At 30.6% G+C, this 18,889-nt stretch overlaps 1 long non-coding RNA gene across 1 annotated transcript; it reads left to right on the forward strand.

The window, feature by feature from the left end:
• Positions 1–883: 883 nt before the first annotated feature.
• Positions 884–6,389, forward strand: LOC132753577 (uncharacterized). The gene is made up of 2 exons (XR_009628979.1): positions 884–1,231; positions 5,617–6,389. It is a non-coding gene; the product is annotated as an uncharacterized LOC132753577 (long non-coding RNA).
• Positions 6,390–18,889: the final 12,500 nt, after the last annotated feature.

An 18,889-nucleotide genomic window follows, 5' to 3' on the forward strand; every position in this document is an offset into this window, starting at 1 on the left:
TCCGGTAATTGGCCAATGAGGAACATTTTGGATATTATTATAAATGTACATCAAAATTAAAAAGCTTTTGAGAAAAAGAAATAAAAGCATTCCTTAAACCTTTAATGCTATTCTTTACGAACAATTTTTATTATACGAACACTTAAGTGTATCTTATTCTTTTTCTTTTCTTGTTGGGTAGTAGTATCGGGGGATAATTTCTATATTTGGATAGCTGAACAGTATATACATGTGCAATGTGCATGCTTTTAAAGGAGTGTTTGATGGTACATTGTTGGTGCTAAATTTATTTTATGCGTCGATTTCCATTGTTGGTCTGTTTTCATCCGCATTTGGTGTAGAAAGAAATTGTCACATTTCACAGTTACGATGGTTACATCTGTGTGACGAATTTGATTCCGTGACGTATACACCAATACACCGCTTAAAACGATATATCCATTAAAACTCAATTTTAAGTTTACGTGCCCAAAAACCCTAAATTTAAAAAAATTTTCCCCAAATTATAAACGAGGGGAAATGAAACGTAATAATTGAACAAGGAAACGTTTACCATCCCCTTTTTTTAACTTAATCCCTTTTTAAATAAAAGATAAATTTCTTTAAAAATCTTCGGGTTTTTCTTTTCAAAATTTATAAACATATCGTTAAATAACATATTTATGTCATTATGTCGAAATGACATTAAAACTGCATCATAATTATTTTCCTTATAAAACCCATAAGTCAAATTTTAAATATATTTCACGCGATTCCACGCGAAATCTTTACTGGTTTTATTATTATCTAAACGCTACTTTAATTGCCATAATCGAATCATTTGCGTCTGTGTAATTCCGTTACGATAATTCTTGTAGCGGAGAAAAACTGTTGTCTGATTTTTATCAAATAATATCCTCACTAGAAAATCTAAATAAATCCCTCTATTACACTACTGCAATTTGCCAATTCCAATTTCCATTCATGAAAAACGCCAGTAGGTGGATGTGAACGAGTCATCGAGACGCTTACTGTGAACGCATCGTGTGGTCGAAACATATAAAAGCGTTCCTCAGCGTTCTCCGTAAACATTAATGTATGTGAAATCGCGAGGTAACCAGCTGATATAAGAAAGTAGAAAAAAACCAATACAAAACAACGTGGACATTTTTCAGTGATTACTCGACCAACATACTCATACTTGCAGATATAAGAAAGGAAATAAATACATTATCATATAAAAATGAAATTGGTGCGTATTTGAATTTTTTGTTATTTATAATTACTCATTAACTGTATTCTTGGTTTATTTATTTTGTTTTCTACACTGAAATTGTTTTAAAACAGGAAACTAATAAATAATTCTATATTATATATTGAAATTCTTATATTTTCCCTTAGATGCTAAGATAAAATTGCACCTTTATTAAAAAATTTCTGTTAAATTTACTTTTGGAATAACTTATTGCAAGGCGATAATCTTGAATAAATTATCTATCTTAATTTATTTCTCATAACTGTGAAAAATTATTTCTATTTCATTTAAATACCTTAAATTTCATACAAACAGTACATTTTTTATTATTCGCTTTCTATTTTGTCAAAATCAATTCATATAATAAACTTTTTTTCATATACCTTCCATATACTTTTCGGACATTTCAACTATAAATAATTTCCATTTTCTATATACATGTAAAATTGAACAACAAAATAATGATATTGATATTAAAGGATTGATAACTTCATAAAATACATTGAAATCTTCATAAAAGACATTGAATACTTCGATCATATCGAATATTGGTATTTCCAATTTTTTTGTTATTTGCTGTCCTTACACATTTTTATACAAAAAACACATACTTTCTGATAACTGAATAAAAATCATTGAAGATTAAAAAAAAGATCATAATTATCCTTAGAAATTATCATGGAATTATCTTCAGAGAGTAATATTTTGGGAATTATCATGATACGAAAATCGCGGTGGTATAATTATATCTCTTTCTACTAAATAAAAATAATGCGGTGATGTGATACATAAAGAATAATGTGTATTTATAGTTTGTTTAATTCGATTTTATATATACTGTCTTTCTTTATTTCTTTATTTTATTTTTTTTTTTTATTTATTTATTTATTTATTTATTCATTTATTTATTTATTTATTTATCAGCTAGTGTTTACACTATTTCTCCTTTTTTCTCTCATATACTTTCGTAAAGATATAACGTATAATTATCGTTTTTTTTATTATTTTAAATTCCCATTTCCCATACATAAAGGTACTAAACGTGCGTTATCATTACACTGGGAGTGTTTTAAATCAATACATTCATTAAATTCATTACATTGATGATGGTTTAATTGTTCGTACCAATCCTTAAAAAAGCATAACGCTCTAAAATTAAATGATGAAATCGACCTTTTAAAAGCGATTAAATACGTAAATGTCAGGTCGTCTTGTCCTACAATAAAGTGAAAACTATAGCCGTTTTATTGTAAAGTTAAAATAAAAGCTTTACAACTAGATACCTATAATGGTTAGGATGTGTAAAATAGAATAAAGCGTTTAACAATTTAAAAGAGTTGTAAATATCAGAAACTTGGAAAATGCCAAATAGTATAGTCTTTTAGCTATATATTTTATATGAAATACTTATAAATAAAACTAAATTGTTAATATTGTGAAATATGTTTTAATATTGCATCATTCACATTTTTTCTTATTATACATGCAATGACATTAAACATCTGTTATTGTTATAAATAAGATATTATATAACATTATCTGTTATAATAACATTATGTGTTATATTCATGTACTCATGTAATCATATTATTAAAAGTCATCATTTATTCATTTAAACTTGAAAACATATGATTTATACATGATTCTAGATCGAACAAATGTGTAATTATTTAACTGAATGAAATAATCAATTGATATAATATAAAAAAAACATGCAACTTTTTTTCTCCCTAATTGCAATTTTCTCATATTTTTACTTCGTTTCCTCGGTTTGTTTACATTTTTTATCAGGCCTGGCGAATCCCTGTTCCACACTCAATTTAATATTTATTATCAAAATTAATGGACTTATCGCGTATCAAAGTAAACTGACGTCAAATTCACCTTAAAGCACTTTAAAACATGCTTGGTGTCCCGAGTGGTGCGAGGAATTTAACCGAATTTTATAACCGTTGCATCAATAATTTGTTTTGGTTCAAACCAGGTCAAAGTTTCACAACACGAACTATCTGCCCATCTGCTTAATGCACAGCTCGGTTTAACCGAATTTATAGTCAAGAAGAAATCGAGCGTATTTTGTAGATTTCGTTTTGCTATTTTGCCGCGTTAAGAAATACGGTAAAATTTGCCACGATACAAAAAAAATTACAATCAAAATACGTGCATTTATTAAAAGCATTTTAAAAATATTTAAGTTATATTCAGTTTATAATTTTTCTTAAATACTGCGCAAACAATTTAGTATTTCAACTATAATAGTTTATTCTTATATAGATCAGGCAGAAGTATCGCAAATAATGTGGAATAATCCGTTTAAACCTTTTTAGAAGCACTGTTATAGGGTAAAGAAAAAAAATTGAGGTTAAGCCGCATTCTTCAACTCTTTAAAACCCTTCCTAAAATTAACGAAATCTACCACAACAATGGACATATCAATTATAGTGGGCGAACCATTATTTAATTATCAATGACTTTTATTATGTCCGTAGCTATCCTAAACAAATCATTACATTAAGCATAGGGTCAATGGGACGCTAGGCTACAGATCATGTATTAAGAGGAAAATAATTCAACCACAACTATGCCTCAACTATGTACAACAAACGCATTTGTAAACCATGCTTCAAATATGAGTTGTAAAAAGAGGCGGTGAGAGGGGGATGGATAGGAAGTCATTCCAATTAACTAAACAAATCAATGGAAAACATTTTGTAACATGAGCCAGAATGGTGGCGGTAATGGTAATGATCTGTACGATACAATAAAATGAATCCGCAATTTATGACTGATTTTTCTTTTCACAAAAGACTTCATGATGAAACACAGTCAATTGTACCACCTTTGGGAGTGACAAAATATCTATTTTTTTAAATCTATAGAAATAGTAACAATCCTTAGGTTCGTTTCTAACTGAGTGTATTGATTCGGAATGATATAAAACGTACACTGGTTGTATCATTACAATACATGCGAGAATAGAACGTGTTAAACGAAATCGTACTGGCATATATAAAGAAAATAAATACCCCCCCCCCCCCCCCAAAAAAAAAAAATAATAATAATAAAACAAAAATTAAAAATAAAAAGAAATAAAACCCTCAAACACTCACAGAAAGAAAAACAAACAAGTTAAATAAATCAAAATACCAATATGATACAAACGAAAATAGTTAAAAATTTTATACTTAAATGTGCACTTCTTAACCAATGGATTCCATGGTACAGTTAGTACATCGTATGCTCGCCAGCAGAACCTTTGATTATTCAAATCTAAGTACGGTATCTGGTGTCAGTGCAGATTTCAGCAATTTGTTATATACACGCATAGAAATGTTTGTTATTTTATTAATTAAATCGAAGTTTAATGAATGAATCTTTGTAGAGACTTCTTCATAATAGTTGTAATATTATCATATGCGTACATGGAATTGATTGCATTTGAAGAGTGTCACGATAAAACCAACATAAAGGGTTTGCGACCAACATGGATCCAGACCAGCCTGCTCGGATGCGCAAGCTGGTCTGGATCCATGTTGAACGCAAACCCACTATGTTTGTTTTGTCGTGACGCGGCTCAAATATATTTGCAAACTAAAAGCCTCTATTGAAAATAAAATCACTGCAGACTAATTATGATACTAAAGCTTAATTTCCTGAATAGTTAACAAATAATTTCCAATATTTCGAAAGTGGCCAACGACTAATCTCATCAGGATCCATGCTGTTCGCTTACAAACCCTATAGCAAGTAGACAAACTGATATCGATCAGCATGGATCCTAATCAGACTGCGCGGATGCGCAGGCTGGTCTGGATCCATGCTGGTCAAAAACCCACTATGTTGGTTTTGTCGTGACGCGGCTCAAATATCTTTGCAAACCAATAAAAAGCCTCTATTGAAAATAAAATCACTGTAGACTAATTATGTTACCAAAGCTTAGTTTCCTGGATAGTTAACCAATAATTTCCAATATTTCGCAAGTGGCCAACGACTAATCCCACATGAACGCTGATTCAGAAATCATGTGGGATTCGTAGTCGGGCACTGGCGGAGAAATTGTCTAATTACCTGTAAGCTATCCAGGAAAGCCGGTTTAATGAACCGGCCGACGTGATAGCGAACGCGTTAAAGTCGTCGTAAAAACAGAAAAAAACAAGCCATCAAACTTAATCCCTCTTTCTATTTATTTTAGACACGATGTTGTTTATGATGCATTTCCATAATTTATTCACTTGAACATATTTTGCGCGTGTACCTGACATTTAACATATATGTATATAAAGACATTACTGTATTTAATACCTATTTTCTTCTAGAAGAGGCAAAGTTTACGAGAATATATTACAAAAAATACACATTTATTTGTTTTGCTCTATTTTCAGAACGTGCAAAGCGTAGTAGTGTTCTTTCTGTCCGTTTGGATGTTGACCTCCATTCTGTTGACAAGGTCAACGGTCAAGGGTTTCTCGATACCTCATGTGAAGAGCCAATCCGTGGATGCTTGCCAGTACAGCTGCGGGTCGGACGTCTACAAATGTGACTTACGGTGTAAATATTGGAAGGATCTGAGGGGGATAGGACTGAAAAAATGCCAGTCTAGATGCGGTGATATGTTTTTAGACTGTTTTATCTCGTGCTATAACTTCTAAACTCAACAAAAAACTACAATTTAAGATCAGTATTTGACTACGCTCATGTTCAAAGGTCGCAGAATCTTATCATACAATCAAAGCACGCATATCTATTTTTGGACTTTTTATGGCATTAATTTCAAAGACCATTGTTCTGGACCTTAATGATTTACGACATAGGTACACCTTGCAGTTCTAAGAATGAAAAATAATAAAGAATCTTGTTATTACCAGGCATCATGGGTTGTTAACGAGCAATTTCTCTGTCACGTCTATTTTTTGATGTTCTTGTATAAAACTCATTCAATAGACGAAACATGGATGAATTATAATGAAGGCACAACTATAAATATCGTAATTGTGGCCATGTGGTGGGCCGATGGCAATAAATATGCGATGGATGTAGTTATAAGCCGGGAGTTCTCGATGACCCGCGGTTATATCCTGACGGGAGATCAAAATGTAGACTAAAAATAAACACAGATGAAATGCAATAAAGGGAAGGAATAACACAAGAAAAAAAATAAGGAGGAAACAAAACGAGAGATATTTAATTTAACTAAACAATAAGACTATCCAACATGTGGAATTACTGATTATTAATTGAAACAAATTGAGGCTTTAGCGAATGAATTTATATTGTATTTTTAGAGTCGATATTAATTTTTCATGGCAAAGATCTATTTGAAGAATATATCAATTTGTTAAGGAATAAAGAAGTTCTTGATAGATATGTCAATTGCTAACATATACTTACACACTTCCTGCTGCTTTTTTGTATATAAATGAAGTTTGGAATCATTGTATATATGAATATTGCAGTAAGGCCTATATTTATTTCATGTTGATATGTTTGTAAATATTATATATATTTGTATGAAATGTGAATGACCATTTTTCGCAGGTACGAAAATATGTTGATGTGTAAATGATAAATGTTAGGGTATCCGCATTTTGATGTTTTTAGAAAAAAACACTTTAACATACCTTTTACCTATATAATTATTCTCATAAAGTTTCATTCAAGAAAATTCAAGTGTAAATTGAATGTGTTAATTAAGACAACATAGATGATAAAATGTTCATCGTTTGGTAAATAGACGATAATGGTCCAATGCTGTTATATTGGTATAAGAGTAAGATGGGAACCGGTGGCCTAGTGGTAACAGTGTCTGCCTTTTAGCACTGACATAATGGGTTCAAGTCAAAACGACATGACACCAGTACGGAATGGTCCAAGCAGAAAGCGGACTGCAAAGCCTTTTAAGTAAGCTGGAAGGGTTCCTCAAGTAAAACCTTAACAAATAGAAGGTAGACTTAGATTGGTGTTTCAAAAATAGATATAATTTCAAAGAATGTTGAAGAATATCAAAATGCGGATCCCCTGACATATTTCTACATGAGGATACGTCATTATATGACGTTGATCTTTTTTTTTTCATTTATCTTTTTGAATTTCGCCATGCATTTCTTGCAATCATTATAGCTGTTTTACTTGTTGAATTCAGTATTCTATTCTAGACTTAACTCGAGTTGTCTGTTATAACAAGGGAACACATGTTATGTTTAAGAATTAAATGAACCCTGTTTTATAATCTTTTAATCTGCCAAATTAAACATATTTCTGGTTGAACTATTTATATTGTTTTATTAAAACATGACCATTTAGGAAAGATATATAGATTTCAAAATTATACAAGATTTTAAATCAATTTCACGTTGATTGATAATAATTCTATTTCAAATTGTTATAATCATGTAAATGCTCTCACTTCCGATTATTTCATGTAAATCTAATTGTTTTAAGAATGTTTCATGTAAATTTGATCAATTTCAGATTGTTGCATGTAAATTTTATTGTTTTGAGATTGTTTTATGTAAATGCTATCAATTTCATTTTGTGAAGTATAGCTGAGTAAAATATCATTCCAAGAAAAATTAAAAGTCGCAAAAGCATTTTCTTCTTGTTTTCTTTTGGTCTATGGAAACTAAACGACAGTAGTAAGTTTTCTCCACCATATTCCTCTGAACCTCTTAGTAACCGGTTTTAGATATATTCATCAAACATTTAAATTTCGATGATGGCGCAACTGAAATTAAGAAACATCAGAAACTTTGTCCATATGTACGAAAGACCGGTTGGGGCATTTCAACTTCATAAATTCCCGATTTCAACTTCATGAATTCCCGATTGCAGCTTCATGAATTATCGATTTCAACTTCATAAAGATGAAATCGTGAATTCGTAAAGTTGAAATTGTGAATTTGTAAAGTTGAAATCGTGAATTCGTGAAGTTGAAATCGTGAATTCAGGAAGTTGCATTCGTGAAGTTGAAATCGTGAATTCATGAAGTTGAAATCGTGAATTCGTAAAGTTGAAATCGTGAATTCTTGAAGTTGAAATCATGAATTCGTTAAGTTGAAATCGTGAATTCGTGAAGTTTAAATCGCGAATTCACAAAGTTGAATTCGTAAAGTTGAAATCGTGAATTCATGAAGTTAAAATCGTGAATTCGTGAAGTTGAAATCGTGAATTCATGAAGTTGAAATCTTGAATTCGTTAAGCGGAAGTCGTGAATTCATGAAGCTGAATCGTGAATTCGTGAATTCCGTATTTTTAAACGGGAATTCCCGAAGTTTAAATTGTGAATTCATGAAGATGAAATCGGGAATTCATGAATTTGAAATGGCCCTACTGGTCTTTCGTACATATGGCATTAATCATTTAATAATAAATGTGACACTTAGATCATATCAGCTTCCAGATATATACCGCTGATAACTCCGCTACAAAATAGGATTCTATAGTTTGCCGTGACATGCGCTCTTTCCAATTTCAAAAGTTAATCGTCAAACATAAGTCGGTACTATATATTTCCATATAATCGAATGGAAATATATCCTCACTATTATAATTCCAACACTCTCGTCACTAAACACTACGTCACTATCACAATAACACCACTATCATCACTACATTACTATCGTTAATAAACACTACATTACTATCATAATAATACATATTATTCACTACATTACTATTGTTATTATACATTACATTACTATTATTATAACAACAACACTATCTTCAATACATTACTGTAAATATTAAACACTACAACACTATCATTATAACAACACTTTCTTCACTACATTGCTGTCGTTACACCAGTACGGAGTGGTCCAAGCAGAAAGCGGACTGCAAAGCCTTTTAAGTAAGCTGGAAGGGTTCCTCAAGTAAAACCTTAACAAATAGAAGGTAGATTTAGATTGGTGTTTCAAAAATAGATAGAATTTCAAAGAATGATGAAGAGTATCAAAATGCGGATCCCCTGACATATTTCTACATGAGGATACGTCATTATATGACGTTGATCTTTTTTTTTTTTCATTTATCTTTTTGAATTTCGCCATGCATTTCTTGCAATCATTATAGCTGTTTTACTTGTTGAATTCAGTATTCTATTCTAGACTCAACTCGAGTTGTCTGTTATAACAAGGGAACACATGTTATGTTTAAGAATTAAATGAACCCTGTTTTATAATCTTTTAATCTGCCAAATTAAACATAATTCTGGTTGAACTATTTATATTGTTTTATTAAAACATGACTATTTAGGAAAGGTATATAGATTTCAAAATTATACAAGTTTTTAAATCAATTTCACGTTGATTGGTGTAAATTCTATTTCAAATTGTTATAATCATGTAAATGCTCTCACTTCCGATTATTTCATGTAAATCCAATTGTTTTAAGAATGTTTCATGTAAATTTGATCAATTTCAGATTGTTGCATGTAAATTCTATTGTTTTGAGATTGTTTCATGTAAATGCTATCAATTTCATTTTGTGAAGTATAGCTGAGTAAAATATCATTCCAAGAAAAATTAAAAGTCGCAAAAGCATTTTCTTCTTGTTTTCTTTTGGTCTATGGAAACTAAACGACAGAAGTAAGTTTTCTCCACCATATTCCTCTGAACCTCTTAGTAACCGGTTTTAGATATATTCATCAAACATTTAAATTTCGATGATGGCGCAACTAAAATTAAGAAACATCAGAAACTGTGTCCATATGTACGAAAGACCGGTTGGGGCATTTCAACTTCATAAATTCCCGATTTCAACTTCATGAATTCCCGATTGCAGCTTCATGAATTATCGATTTCAACTTCATAAAGATGAAATCGTGAATTCGTGAAGTTGAAATTGTGAATTTGTAAAGTTGAAATCGTGAATTCGTGAAGTTGAAATCGTGAATTCAGGAAGTTGCATTCGTTAAGTTGAAATCGTGAATTCATGAGGTTGAAATCGTGAATTCGTAAAGTTGAAATCGTGAATTCTTGAAGTTGAAATAATGAATTCGTTAAGTTGAAATCGTGAATTCGTGAAGTTTAAATCGCGAATTCACAAAGTTGAATTCGTAAAGTTGAAATCGTGAATTCATGAAGTTAAAATCGTGAATTCGTGAAGTTGAAATCGTGAATTCATGAAGTTGAAATCTTGAATTCGTTAAGCTGAAGTCGTGAATTCATGAAGCTGAATCGTGAATTCGTGAATTCCGTATTTTTAAACGGGAATTCACGAAGTTTAAATTGTGAATTCATGAAGATGAAATCGGGAATTCATGAATTTGAAATGGCCCTACTGGTCTTCGGTACATATGGCATTAATCATTTAATAATAAAGTTGACACTTAGATCATAATTATCAGCTTCCAGATATATACCGCTGATAACTCCGCTACAAAATAGGATTCTATAGTTTGCCGTGACATGCGCTCTTTCCAATTTCAAAAGTTAATCGTCAAACATAAGTCGGTACTATATATTTCCATATAATCGAATGGAAATATATCCTCACTATTATAATTCCAACACTCTCGTCACTAAACACTACGTCACTATCACAATAACACCACTATCATCACTACATTACTATCGTTAATAAACACTACATTACTATCATAATAATACATATTATTCACTACATTACTATTGTTATTATACATTACATTACTATTATTATAACAACAACGCTATCTTCAATACATTACTGTAAATATTAAACACAACAACACTATCATTATAACAACACTTTCTTTACTACATTGCTGTCGTTACATCAGTACGGAGTGGTCCAAGCAAAAAGCGGACTGCAAAGCCTTTTAAGTAAGCTGGAAGGGTTCCTCAATTAAAACCTTAACAAATAGAAGGTAGATTTAGATTGGTGTTTCAAAAATAGATAGAATTTCAAAGAATGATGAAGAGTATCAAAATGCGGATCCCCTGACATATTTCTACATGAGGATACGTCCTTATATGACGTTGATCTTTTTTTTCATTTATCTTTTAGAATTTCGCCATGCATTTCTTGCAGTCATTATAGCTGTTTTACTTGTTGAATTCAGTATTCTATTCTAGACTTAACTCGAGTTGTCTGTTATAACAAGGGAACACATGTTATGTTTAAGAATTAAATGAACCCTGTTTTATAATCTTTTAATCTGCCAAATTAAACATATTTCTGGTTGAACTATTTATATTGTTTTATTAAAACATGACTATTTAGGAAAGGTATATAGATTTCAAAATTATACAAGTTTTTAAATCAATTTCACGTTGATTGGTGTAATTTCTATTTCAAATTGTTATAATCATGTAAATGCTCTCACTTCCGATTATTTCATGTAAATCCAATTGTTTTAATATGTTTCATGTAAATTTGATCAATTTCAGATTGTTGCATGTAAATTCTATTGTTTTGAGATTGTTTCATGTAAATGCTATCAATTTCATTTTGTGAAGTATAGCTGAGTAAAATATCATTCCAAGAAAAATTAAAAGTCGCAAAAGCATTTTCTTCTTGTTTTCTTTTGGTCTATGGAAAATAAACGACAGTAGTAAGTTTTCTCCACCATATTCCTCTGAACCTCTCAGTAACCGGTTTAAGATATATTCAACAAACATTTAAATTTCGATGATGGCGCAACTTAAAATTAAGAAACATCAGAAACTGTGTCCATATGTACGAAAGACCGGTGGGGGCATTTCAACTTCATAAATTCCCGATTTCAACTTCATGAATTCCCGATTTAAGCTTCATGAATTATCGATTTCAACTTCATGAAGATGAAATCGTGAATTCATGAAGTTTAAATTGTGAATTTGTAAAGTTGAAATCGTATATTCGTGAAGTTGAAATCGTGAATTCAGGAAGTTAAATTCGTGAAGTTCAAATCGTGAATTCATGAATAACAAGTTGAAATCGTGAATTCGTAAAGTTGAAATCGTGAATTCTTGAAGTTGAAATCATGAATTCGTTAAGTTGAAATCGTGAATTCGTGAAGTTAAAATCGTGAATTCACAAAGTTGAATTCGTAAAGTTGAAATCGTGAATTCATGAAGTTAAAATCGTGAATTCGTGAAGTTGAAATCGTGAATTCATGAAGTTGAAATCTTGAATTCGTTAAGTTGAAGTCGTGAATTCATGAAGCTGAATCGTGAATTCCGTATTTTAAAACGGGAATTCCCGAAGTTTAAATTGTGAATTCATGAAGATGAAATCGGGAATTCATGAATTTGAAATGGCCCTACTGGTCTTTCGTACATATGGCATTAATCATTTAATAATAAATGTGACACTTAGATCATAATTATCAGCTTCCAGATATATACCGCTGATAACTCCGCTACAAAATAGGATTCTATAGTTTGCCGTGACATGCGCTCTTTCCAATTTCAAAAGTTAATCGTCAAACATAAGCCGGTACTATATATTTCCATATAATCGAATGGAAATATATCCTCACTATTATAATTCCAACACTCTCGTCACTAAACACTACGTCACTATCACAATAACACCACTATCATCACTACATTACTATCGTTAATAAACACTACATTACTATCATAATAATACATATTATTCACTACATTACTATTGTTATTATACATTACATTACTATTATTATAACAACAACACTATCTTCAATACATTACTGTAAATATTAAACACTACAACACTATCATTATAACAACACTTTCTTCACTACATTGCTGTCGTTACACCAGTACGGAGTGGTCCAAGCAGAAAGCGGACTGCAAAGCCTTTTTAGTAAGCTGGAAGGGTTCCTCAAGTAAAACCTTAACAAATAGAAGGTAGATTTAGATTGGTGTTTCAAAAATAGATAGAATTTCAAAGAATGATGAAGAGTATCAAAATGCGGATCCGCTGACATATTTCTACATGAGGATACGTCATTATATGACGTTGATCTTTTTTTCATTTATCTTTTTGAATTTCGCCATGCATTTCTTGCAATCATTATAGCTGTTTTACTTGTTGAATTCAGTATTCTATTCTAGACTTAACTCGAGTTGTCTGTTATAACAAGGGAACACATGTTATGTTTAAGAATTAAATGAACCCTGTTTTATTATATTTTAATCTGCCAAATTAAACATATTTCTGGTTGAACTACATTGTATTTATATTGTTTTATTAAAACATGACTATTTAGGAAAGGTATATAGATTTCAAAATTATACAAGTTTTTAAATCAATTTCACGTTGATTGGTGTAAATTCTATTTCAAATCTTCTTCTTGCTTTCTTTTGGTGTATGGAAACTAAACGACAGTAGTAAGTTTTCTCCACCATATTCCTCTGAACCTCTTAGTAACCGGTTTTATATTCCAGATTTAGATATATTCATCAAACATTTAAATTTCGATGATGGCGCAACTGAAATTAAGAAACATCAGAAACTGTGTCCATATGTACGAAAGACCGGTTGGGGCATTTCAACTTCATAAATTCCCGATTTCAACTTCATGAATTCCAGATTGCAGCTTCATGAATTATCGATTAACTTCATGAAGATGAAATCGTGAATTCGTGAAGTTGAAATCGTGAATTCAGGAAGTTGAATTCGTGAAGTTCAAATCGTGAATTCGTAAAGTTGAAATCGTGAATTCTTGAAGTTGAAATCATGAATTCGTTAAGGTGAAATCGTGAATTCGTGAAGTTTAAATCGTGAATTCACAAAGTTGAATTCGTAAAGTTGAAATCGTGAATTCATGAAGTTAAAATCGTGAATTCGTGAAGTTGAAATCGTGAATTCATGAAGCTTAATCGTGAATTCGTGAATTCCGTATTTTTAAACAGGAATTCACGAAGTTTAAATTTTGAATTCATGAAGATGAAATCGGGAATTCATGAATTTGAAATGGCCCTACTGGTCTTTCGTACATATGGCATTAATCATTTAATAATAAAGTTGACACTTATATCATATCAGCTTCCAGATATATACCGCTGATAACTCCGCTACAAAATAGGATTCTATAGTTTGCCGTGACATGCGCTCTTTCCAATTTCAAAAGTTAATCGTCAAACATAAGTCGGTACTATATATTTCCATGTAATCGAATGGAAATATATCCTCACTATTATAATTCCAACACTCTCGTCACTAAACACTACGTCACTATCACAATAACACCACTATCATCACTACATTACTATCGTTTTAATAAACACTACATTACTATCAAAATAATACAGATTATTCCCTACATTACTATTGTTATTATACATTACATTACTATTATTATAACAACAACACTATCTTCAATACATTACTGTAAATATTAAACACTACAACACTATCATTATAACAACACTTTCTTCACTACACTGCTGTCGTTATCTAACACAATATTACTATCACAATAACACCACTATCGTCACTAGAATACTATCGTTATTAAATACAACATCACTATCATAATAACAACACTATCTTAACTATATCATTATAGTTATCAAAAACTACAACACAGCACTATCGTCACTACATTGCTTTTGTTATTAAACACTACAAAACTATCATAATTTCAACACTTTCGTCACTACATTGCTATCGTTATTTAACATTATAACAACGCTATCTTCACTACACTACTATCGTTATTAAATACTTTATTTTATATCATAATACCAACACTATCTTCACTACACTATTATCGTTATTAAACACTACAATACCATCGCAATAACAACACTACCGTCACCAGATTACTATCGTTATTTAACACAACAAGACAATCATAATAACAACACTATCGTCACTACAACACTACTGTTATTAAACGCAACATCACTACCACTACCACAACAACACTATCTCAACTCAATTACATATCTATCATTATTAAATACTACATCACTATCATAACAACAACACTATCTTCCTTAAATCACTATCGTTATTAAACACTATATCACTTTCATAACAACAACACTATGTTCACTACATAACTATCGTTATTTAACACTACATCACTTTTATAATAACAACACTATCTTCACTAAAGTTATTAAAGACTACAACACAACACTATTGTCACTACATTGGTATTGTTATTAAACACTACAAAACCTTCATAATTTCAACACAATCGTCAATACATGGCTGTTGTTATTTTACATTACATTACAATCATTATAACAACGTTATCTTCACTGCATTACTTTCGTTATTAAACACTACATTACTATTATAATAACAACACTATCTTCACTACATTGCTATCGTTATTTAACACTACATTACTATCACAATAACACCAATATCGTCACTATATTACTATCGTTATCAAACACAACAACACTATCATAATAACAACACTATCGTCACTACATCACTATTAATATTAAACACAACATCACTATCATAATAACAACATTATCTTCACTATATCACTATAGTTATTAAAAACTACAACACAACACTTTCGTCACTTCATCACTATTGTTATTAAACACTACATTACTATCATAATAACAACACTATCGTCACTACATAACTCCGTTATTAAACACTACATTACTATCATAATAACAACGCTATCTTCACTACACTACTTTCGTTACTAAACACTCCATCACTTTCATAACAACCACTGTATCTTCACTACCTTTCTATCGTTATCAAACACTACATTACTATCATAATAACAACATTATCTTCACTACACTACTATCGTTATTAAACTCTACATCACTTTCATAACAACAACACTATCTTCACTACGTTATTAAACACTACATCGTTATCATAATAACAACATTATCTCCACAATATCACTATCGTTATTGAAACAACACTATCATAATAACACCACTATCGTCATTACATTACTGTCGTTTATTAATACTTCATTACTATCATAATACCAACATTACCTTGACTACAATACTATCGTTATTAAACACTTCAGAACTGTCATAATAACAACATTACCTTCATTGCACCACTATCATTATTAAACATTACATCAATATCACAATTAAAAAACTACAGTTACTTTTTCAATTACATTATCATCATAATAACAACACTATCGTCACTACATCAACGTCGTTGCTTTATATTACATCACGTTCATGACATCAACACTTTCATTATAATAACTCTACCGTTACTACATCTCAGCTATTTTTAAACACTACACCACTATAATAAACACAGCACTATATACCCATCATTACTATAGTCACTAAAGCACTATCAAAAATTACAACACTATATCAGTATCATAATTACATATCTATATCATTATCATATTAAACAAAACAATACATAACTATCTTAATTACAACATAGATCGTTGCTGCAAACCTATCGTAGTTACAACACTATACTTACTACATCACTTTTATAATTACAACACTAGTTGTCATTGGTGTAATTAAAGCACTATCGTCACCCCATTGATATCGTAATTACAACACTATAGTCAATCTCTCTATCATAATTACAACACTACATTATTATCACAATAACAACATTACATCACTATTAGAATAACAACATTATCGTCACGACATTAATATCGTAATTACAACACTATAGTCAAAACGTTACCATCATAATTACCTTGAAAACGCAGTCGTCACTATATCACTATCAGCAAAACTACCGTCTTACCAACACTATCGTGTTATAACTTTACGACAATAGCAAAAAACACAACTGTTGTAACAAATCTACCATTGTAACAAAACTACTGTTAAAAACAGCAACAATACCGTAATAACAATAAAACTACCGTTATATAACACACTACCGTAATAAAAAATACACCGTTATAACAAAACTACCGCTATCAAAACAACACTAATGTAATAAAACCAACACTATCGTTATATCAAACGACTACTATTATTACAACGCCAACATCACGGTCATTGCAACTCTACCGTGATAACAAAAGTAAGATTCATCACCTGTTTAACTTTGCAGAAGACTTCAAATCTTTCATCTCAAATATGCAATTCAGAATAAGATTAAAAAAAATATGTTAACTTTAAACATTGCAACTGGTATGAGTAAGTTTACATACACTGAGTGGTCCACAGGGTGGGACCTGTTTTTACCTTCGGGCCGTAGCTTAAATAAACTTTTTAAAGAAATTACTCTACATGCAATAGACTTGAAAATGACTGTATAGTATTCAATAAGAACAAGACTGGACATTAATTAATTATAAATTTAATAAAAGCATCAAATAATTATATTAACTGAAGAACTGTGATCGACAAAGTCAAACTTAGCGTATCTCTACATCGTATACTAACAACCATACAGTAACCCAACAACAAATATCTTAACCAATAAATACAGAATAGATACATTGGCCCGACGCGGTGAGCGGACGTCCGTCATAATTATGAACGCTATAATTTAATATTTTAGCCATAAATCGAAGGAGCATGTTCATTAATAGCAGATATAAATCTTCTGTAATAGTACGATTAATTCAGTTAATAAATTTTGATTCGATCAAAATCACACAGATAAAAAACAAAAACCTAGTGTTATTATATTTGTATTTAATAACTTTTTATAAAAAGCATGTGCATTGTTTGATATTATTTTCACGAAATTTCAGGTTAAGTTTAACAGCTTGTCCCTTAGTTTTAATGACAATACTAAAAACCCGGATTTCGAATATCGTTGTGGTCTAGAGTGAGGCCGTATCAGTTCATTCATTCATTTATACATTTTCAAAAATTTTCCTACAAGAAGAGAGTTCACCTGCAATTGAGTATAAGGATAGGTAATGGAAACTGTTTTGTAAACGATTATCCTATTGATTTTATCCTTATTACATTTATCTGTTGCGCAGAATGGTTGTTTTTTACAAAGTGTACCAGTATCCGGATGTTGAAAGCTATCCGATTTTTTCTGGCAATTACTGCTGACACATGGCCATCTATTTTTTTATGAATACATTACCATTAATTTGCATGGCTTGATAAAACTGAACCTGCAGCATTTCATAATTTTGCTGTTTAGGGTGTTCTTTTGGGTTTCAGGTTTTCTTTATTTTAAGGGGAAGTAACTCATGTTTACTAAATTATTTGTTCTTTTCTGTCTATCTTAGGTATTACTTATAATACTATTTTTTGTTGTATATAATTCACCAGTTGTAAGGTCATCAAAAAGCATGTTAATGTTTAGGATTTCATATTTATTTAATATAAACTGGGAATTATTAATGTTATGTGCATACATGTATATCTTAGACAGTAGTATATTGATATGTTGAGACTTATATTTTCTGCATTTAAAGAGATACAGTTATGTCATTATTATTAAAGGGATGAGACTTTCATTTAAAGTTATAAATGATAAAACATGTATTGATTGAAAATGTCCTTAAACTTGGATCAAGCAATGTAATTAATAAAGTCTCAAAAAATCATATTCTGAATAGTTATTCTATTTTTTTTTCTAACATGTGCATAGTTTTGAAAAAAACAGCTTCGGTCTTATCTATTTGTAATGAAGAGACACCGGTCTCAACCTCCAGGTCTCCTGAGTCAACCCGACAACAGACTGTACATAGAGTAGATTGTTACTTGCCCTTGAATAAATTTGTGCACTAAAATTTATAGTGGGTGATTTGTGCCACATGAAAACCAACATAGTATAAAAAAGTAACTGGGCGCC

Source organism: Ruditapes philippinarum, unplaced genomic scaffold (genome assembly GCF_026571515.1).
Source record: "Ruditapes philippinarum isolate M1 unplaced genomic scaffold, ASM2657151v2 ctg952_1_1_1_1, whole genome shotgun sequence".
Lineage (NCBI taxonomy): Eukaryota > Metazoa > Mollusca > Bivalvia > Venerida > Veneridae > Ruditapes > Ruditapes philippinarum.